At 46.5% G+C, this 7,600-nt stretch overlaps 1 pseudogene; it reads left to right on the plus strand.

Annotated features, from left to right (window-relative positions):
- Positions 1–4,304: 4,304 nt before the first annotated feature.
- LOC118600585 lies at positions 4,305–4,423 on the plus strand (annotated as a pseudogene).
- Positions 4,424–7,600: the final 3,177 nt, after the last annotated feature.

The raw sequence follows: 7,600 nt of genomic DNA on the forward strand, positions 1-7,600 counted from the left end.
CCTCAGTTTCTTCATCGCCTGATGATAATAATAGAACCCTCCTCACAGGGTCGTTGTGAGGATTATAAGAGTTTGTACACGTAAAGTGCTTAGACTGGTGTCTGGTGCTTAGTCTTACTTAGTTCCCCACATTCTTGGATGAAGCCACCACTGGAGTGAGTGTTGAGGGTCTGCTGTGTGGAGTTGGCTGAGGTGGGGCTCTGTCTTGGTTTGCGTACCCCCAGAAGCACACCCTGAAGAAGCAAGGATTAGCACACGAGTAGTACATTTGGGAGGTGAAGGAGATGGCAGGTCGCGCTAGGCAGTGGGAGAGTGAGAGGGGAGGGCAGCCAGTGACCCGTGTGTTATCAATCCCATTTGCACTGTTGGTAATTGGAGCTTAATAGCCCCGGGGGACTCTGGAGCCATTGTAGTCCACAGCCTCAAATTTATCCCAGAAAAGGGCAGGGAGTGGAGGTATTCATACATCCGTTCTTTGTATTGATTGAGGGCTATGGTGGTTGTGCAGGGGAAGCGTGTATTTTCAGCAAGCCTGTCATCCATCATGGCAGGCAAAGTGGGCCCTGGCAGCCTTGGAAAGCCCTCAGGGACGTAATGGAGGTTTCAGAAGTCAGGACATACACACTGCAGGGGTCCGGGTGAGGAGATATATGAATGGGCACAACAGGATCCAGTGCCCATGAATAGAGACAGAGTTAGGCAAGGGTGGGGACAGAGGGGCTGAAGAAGAGCAGTGAGAGATAAAATGTCATGCAGGTCTGAGCTCACAGGGGCCTTGAATGCCAGGTTAAGGAACGGAGCTTCGTTCTGTGGGCAGCAGGCAGCCCCAGGAGGCATCTGAGGAGGGAGTGACCAAGAGCGATACCGAAGATAAGAAACGATAAAATCACTGAGATGTGGGCTGCTCCACCCCCGAGAGTCCTTGCCAGCTGACCCTGCTCCTGCCTGCTCGCTCCACAGCCCAGTATACTCACTGTCTAATTCCCCTCAAGAACCGAAAAGTTTAAGACCAGGGATCGAAAGCAGGGTTCCGTCTTTTTCGAGTAGAATGAGAATCTATTCCTTGCTCACGTCTTACGTGCCCATCCTTCCTCTGCAGCCTCATCCCCAGCTCTCCTGCTTCGTGCGAGTCGTACTGCCCTCCTCCAGCTCTGGGGTTCACTCTTCTCCTCTTGGGACCCTTTCCCAGGTGCTCTGCCTTCGTAAAGCTCTCACTCTCCATCCCTTCTTCTCTGTGACCCCCGCACTCCACCCAGTCTTCAAACTTCCCGCTTCTACTCATATCATGGGGCTCCGCTTAGACATCGCCCCTTCCTGAAGGTCCTGCTGTTCTGTTGAGGCTTTTTTTTTTTTTTTTTAAACAGCTCTAATGATATGTTCATTCACATACCACACAATTCACCCATTTAAAGTGTATAATCCAACGGTTTTAGTAATTACAGAGGGTTGAGTTACCATTATCACAATTTAATTTGGGGACATTTTTGGCCTCCCAAAGAAACCTAATAACCATTCATAGTTGCTCCTCATTGCCTCCTCCCCCAACCTCTAATCTCTTTTCTGTCTCTATGGATGTGCCTGCCTTGGGTATTTTGCATAAACAAAATCGTATACTATGTGGTCTTTTGTGACCAGCTTCTTTCACTTGGCATTATGTTTTCAAAGTTCATCCATGTCTTAACAATACTTCATTCCTTTTTATTGCCAAATGACCTTTGGCGTGTGGGGTGGATATGCCACGTTTTAGTTATCCAACCCTCAGCCGATGGGCATTTGGGTGGCACTTTTTGGCTATTATGAATAATGCTGCTACGAACATCTGTGTACAAGGTTTTGGGTGAATACCTCGCAGTGGAGCTGTTTCGCTTTCTAAGGAACTGACGCACTGTGTTCCAGAGTGGAAAGGTGGCTAAACCGTTTTACATTCCCACTGGCAAGTTATGAGGAATTCAACTTCTCCAAAGCCTCACCATCACTTGCTATTATCTAACGTTTTGATTCCAGCCATTCTAGTGGGTTTGAAGTCGTGTCACATTGTGGTCTTGATTCGCATTCTCTGATCATTAATAATGTTGAGCATCTTTTTTGTGTGCTTATTGCCATTTGTGTATCTCCTTTGGGGTAATGTCTATTCAAATCCTTTGCCCGCTTTTTACGATTATGTGGGGTTTTTTTTGTTGTTGAGTTGTAAGAGTTCTTTTTATATTTCTGAATACTAAATCCTTATCAAATATATGAGCTGCAAATATTTTCTCCCGTGCTATGCGTTCTCTTTTTACTTTTTTAAAGGTATCCTTTGAAACACAAAAAATTTTCATTTTGATATAGTCCAATTTACCTATTTTTCTTTTGTTATTTGTGCTCTTGGAGTCATAGCTAAGAAATCATTACCTAACCCTTCACAAAAATTTACTCCTATGTTTTCTTCTAAAAGTTTTATAGTTTTAGCTCTTACATTAGGTCTAAGATCCATTCTGAGCATTCGACAAATATCTATTTAGCAGCTACTATATGCCAGCCACTGATCTAGGGTTGGGTATACTCCAGTGTATCTGTGAGCAAAGCACACAACCTCCCTGTTCCTAAAGAACTAACATCCAATGGAAGAAACAGACAATAATCACGAAAACAAACAAATAGGTTAATTTGAGCTGGTGTCGGACCCCAAATAATGAAATTGCATGGCACATAATCAGGTAGCTCCATGAACCTGGAGCTCTGAGCAGGTGTTGGGGGCCGTGGTGGGAGATGGGGCCACAGGGGCTGGCTAAAGGGCCCTCCTAATTCTTGCCCTGTTTACAAACAGCAGACTGAGGTCCAGGGAGGTGAGGTGAGGTGAGGTGAGGTGTCTAGTACTGCACAGAGAGGCAGTGGTCCCATTATTACGAGGCTTCCGGTTCCTGGGCTTGACTTCCATCATTCCCCTGGGGCTGGCAACCGGGCTGTCACTGGAGGAACCAGAGCATTTTCTACACAGCAAGGTTTGTGTTTCTATGCTAGCATGATTGGTAGAAAGTAGCAGAAAATGCTCTGATAGTAGCTGAACAGTACCTTAAGTACAAAAACCCTCTCAGATCAGATAATCCCCATGATGAGTTCTATGGGCAATCCCCTCACTGTGAATGGTTCTGCTTTCAGACAGGCTGTTTCTGCCTTTGGTTTTGATAAGATACTATCTCTGTTAATCCATTTCTCTGTTGGGCCCTGCTGAAACTTCTCCTTTCATCTTCATTATCTCCTACCATGTGCTTTTGTTGGGACTTTACTGACCGGATTCACACCAACGGTCTCCATGCAGTTCTAAGAAGGGGAGATAAATACAGAGCTACTCAGAGCTTTACCTGTCAGGGGGTCAGGTTGGCTGCCACTCACTCGAAGTTTGATCAACTGGACTCTCAGGTTCTTAGGTCATAGGAAAATCCCTTAGTCTGACACATCTTCCCTTGGAGGGGTCTGTGGCTACTTTGTGGGACCCTCATGGCAATGAAAAGGAATAAAAATCTAACTATTTGTCTGCCACATAGGGCTTTTACGCCAGGAATCAGCATTTCAGAAGTATTATAATAATTGGAGTTGTCTTGGTCGAAGACCGCAGACAGGGTTCATCTTGTAGGTCACCAGTTAGCCCACCATGGTTGAGAAAACCTTCCCTGCTAGTAGAGACAGCACTCCTCCAGGACAATGACACCTGAGCCATGTGTCACTGGGGGAGTCATGCCACTCTCTCTGGGTCTCAGTTTTTCTACATAAAAAATGGCTGATTTAGTTCAGATAGTCTCTAAGGCTCCTGGTCTCTTAGCTGGCTTCTGAACCCATGCACAATTGGGTGACAATGACAGCTTGATCCCAAAGCGTTGATTTTGGTGAGGGGCATGGGGAAGAGATTTGCTTCCTAACAGAGATCATTGCTGTACTTTAGATCTGTCAAGTCCACCCTAGTTGCCGCTAGTCACGTGTGGCTTTTAAATTTTAAATTGTTTAAATTAAATAAAAGTTAAAACAGAATACTTTAGCATAATATCAACATTTCAAGGCCTCCATGGCCACATGGGGCTAGTGACAACTGTATGGGACATTGCACATAGGAAACGTTTTCATCATCGCAGAAAGTTCTTACTGACAGCACTAGCGTAAATAGCATTTTCTCATGAATCATCTCTCATTTTACAACAATTCAGTGAGCTGAGGGGAAGGGCACTACCAGCACTGAGAGACTCAGTCTGCTCCGTGCTCCCCAGGTACTGCCTTTGCACACACATCGAGCGTAAACCGCTCAACGTTTTGTCCTAAAAAATGTCATTATTGTCTACGGCCATGCCACCCTGAACAAGCCCGATCCCGTCTGATCGCAGAAGCTAAGCAGGGTCGGGCCTGCTTAGTACTTGGTTGGGAAACTGACTAGAAAGACCAGGTGCTGTAGGCGTAAAAAGTAAAAAATAAGGGATTGTAAACTGACAAGGTTCCTGCAATCTGTGAGGTCAACCAAGGGTTACCTCGCCCTAAAAAAAAAAAAGTCATTATTTCCTTTTCCTAAATAGGAAAAACTGTGGCCAGAGAAGCCAAGTCTTCAACCCAAAATTACTCAGCTGGTAACCGATCCCACTGCACTGCAAGGTAGAAGCTAGACAGGGTGCATTTGCCTTCTCCAGATGAAGAGACCGAGGCTCAGGGAGGACACATGGCGTGGGCCAGGTGTCCATGCTCTGCGGCAGCTAAGCAAGGTCTCTCCCCACTCTAGTCACAGGGACCCATGAAGTAAGGGCCTCCCGCAGCTGGTCCTGGGCTTTATAAGAATATTTTTTGTCTGGGAAATAACAAATCAAGAGAAAATTCATGCTTTTGCAGTGATGAAAATTTCCAATTTGCTAGTCAAAAGCATTTCCCTGTTTAGAGATAAGAGTAAATTTGAGTCTTTGTTATCAGTGATTAATTCATTACACTGCAGAGTCTCCTTGCGGTATCTGGCCCCACTGTGTGGTTTAGAAGCCAGGGTACCTGGCTGTAGTAACTGGCCCATCCCCAAACTCCATTTTGCCTTATCTCCTTGCCAACACTGCTTGGTGATTTCTTTTCTTTTCTTTTTCTTTTCTTTTTTTCGGGGTGAGAAGGTTGAGGAGGGGTTGTTTTAAGGGAAGTCTGCCAGGGAGGAAGGGTGTGTGTGTTTGCATGTGCGTGGGAGTGTGTACTTGCCACAGTGTCTGAGGCTATCCCGTTAGGTCAGAGAAATGAGGGAACAATTCACTGAAACAGCCTCTAACGGATATCTGCATGCAGAGCACTGGATTAGGTGGGCGTCAGGAGACCCAAGCCCTGAGCCTTCTTTTCTTCTCCCTCGTTGTACCTTTCACATTAATTTAATAAGAATGTATTGTTGCTAGGAAAGTTGCTAACCAGGGGGGCGAAATGGGTTTCAGCTTTCATGCCAACTTCAATTGATTGGTAGTGACTGCCAACAGTGCAAGATGGAGAAGGATTCTGAGGACACCAAGGGGCTTAGTGGATGAGGACACCCCGATTGATTATTTATGTCTGCCAGGGGCCCAGGAGGGGCTGTATCCTACAGTAATGAGATAAATAGTAATACTAAATAGTGATGATGATATAAATAATAATTACAGTATTTACAATAAAACCTTCTTGGTCAGATCATTGGGAATATCAAGTAAAATCATGCTTGTGGAGGTACTCTGTGACCTGGACAGATGAACTCATAGTGTCTGGACTATTATTAATACTTTGATTATGAATCACGATTTCCTTGTTCATAATATTTGATCCTTTCCCCCAAAGTATTGTCAGGCCTTGTCATAAGCCTGGAGGCAGCAGCAGTGTGGAAGGAGACCTGTGGGCAAAGTTTCATTCATTCATTCATTCATTCATTCATTCCTTCCTGCATCCAACATTTCCAACTCCGTTCATTCGGGATGCATTTTGAAGGGTCTTTTAAGATCCGGGTACTAGCATCAAGACAGTCCAGGTGTCTCCTCAGAGACCTGGGTATGGTTGACCTTTGGATTTGATCTTCAGGGAAGGGGAAAACTTTGGTTTCCACCTAGGCTTGTGACCCCTCAGAGGCTCTGGTGCTGGACGATGACCACCTGGCTGGACCACTGGAGGAGGACGCCAAGCTCCAGAGCCCAGTGCTTGATTGATTTGATAGGTGATCCCAGGAAGCACTGCTAAGGGGCAGGGACATGACTCAGGGACAGAAGAAGCCAGTTCAGGGGGTATTCATGAGCAGGTAACCACTGCGGGTGAGTGGGGCTCCCTCGGGCTGGGCAGCTCTCAAAGGCATAGTGTAGAAAGGCCTCAGAATTGCTCCACCTGGGAGTGAGGAGGCAGAGGTAGTTGTCTACAAGCTTTCATTCATCAGTGGTTGAGGGCTGTTCTTGAGGCACTAGTTACCTGACTTTTTAGCCATTCCACATGCAGGCCAAGTTTGCCTGCAGCTAGAGAAAGCTCTAGGGCAGAGAGTTCCAGGTGCCTGAATTAGGAACCCTTCAGTGTGTGCAGATCTGGGGAGTGCAAAAGTGAAGTGGGCAGGGTACCCACAGCATCTTCCACCTTCACGAGAATCACAGATATGTAATCAGCTGCGGCATTTAAAGACCATCTGATCGGCCATCTCATTACCAGGCAGAGGAAAACAAAGCTCAAAGAAGATAGGAGAAGCATACAAGTTCACCTAGCAAGCCACCAGCAATGATGACAACCCTAAATGCCAGTAGCAATGTTATGAGTGCCATAACATTGGTACGATGGGAGGGACTTTGCATAATCATCTCCAAGCCTTGCCATTGCACCACAAGGAAGATGTTACTGTTCCATTTACAGTTAAGAAAACCCGACTCTGAGAGGTCAAATATTTGCTAAAGGACACCAAGCATACGCAGCAGAGATAGGATTTAGACCTGTGTCTGTCTGCCCCTGGGATCTTTTCACCTCTCTACAGGGCCAGCAGGAGCCTCCAGGGATAATTCAGAGCCCAAGGTTCCTACTCCTGCCCCTCAAGGCACCCTCTAGGTCAAAGGACTCAATCCGGATGTCTTAAACTCCCCTGGGAGCCCAGAGCTAGCCCACCACTGGGCATCTCTGCTTTCCCTCCAGCTGCATCTCATCCTCAGAGGAACAGTCTGGAGAGGAGGCGGGAGTAGGTTGGGAGCTGAAATCTACACAAAATGGGGCATCCTAGCGAGCCCAACACCATGAAGGAGCTGCAGACGGAGTAGGTTATCAGCTGCGAGCCCTGAGGAGAGGCGCAGAGATCCTGCGCCTCACTATCCCCGCCCACAAAATGGGCGATGACAATAGCTCACGTTTAACCTGCACTTCTTGTACCAGTTACTCTTCCCAGCACTTTGTGGGCATTAACCTTTGATTCTCAAACTAAATGTAGTAGGTGCTACTAACATCATCCCCACTTCGCCTGTGAGGTAATTGAGGCACAGAAAACCTGAGTGAGGGACTCGCCCAAGGTCATTTGGCCCTGGGATTAGAAACCCAGGTGGCCTGAATCTCAATCTGTCAATTTTCACCACTCTGGCAAAAGCTACAAAGTGAGCCACTTCCCCCAATATATAAACACATAATCCTTGCTTAC

The sequence above is a fragment of the Rousettus aegyptiacus genome, unplaced genomic scaffold (genome assembly GCF_014176215.1).
Source record: "Rousettus aegyptiacus isolate mRouAeg1 unplaced genomic scaffold, mRouAeg1.p scaffold_m13_p_3, whole genome shotgun sequence".
In the NCBI taxonomy this organism is placed as follows: Eukaryota; Metazoa; Chordata; class Mammalia; order Chiroptera; family Pteropodidae; genus Rousettus; species Rousettus aegyptiacus.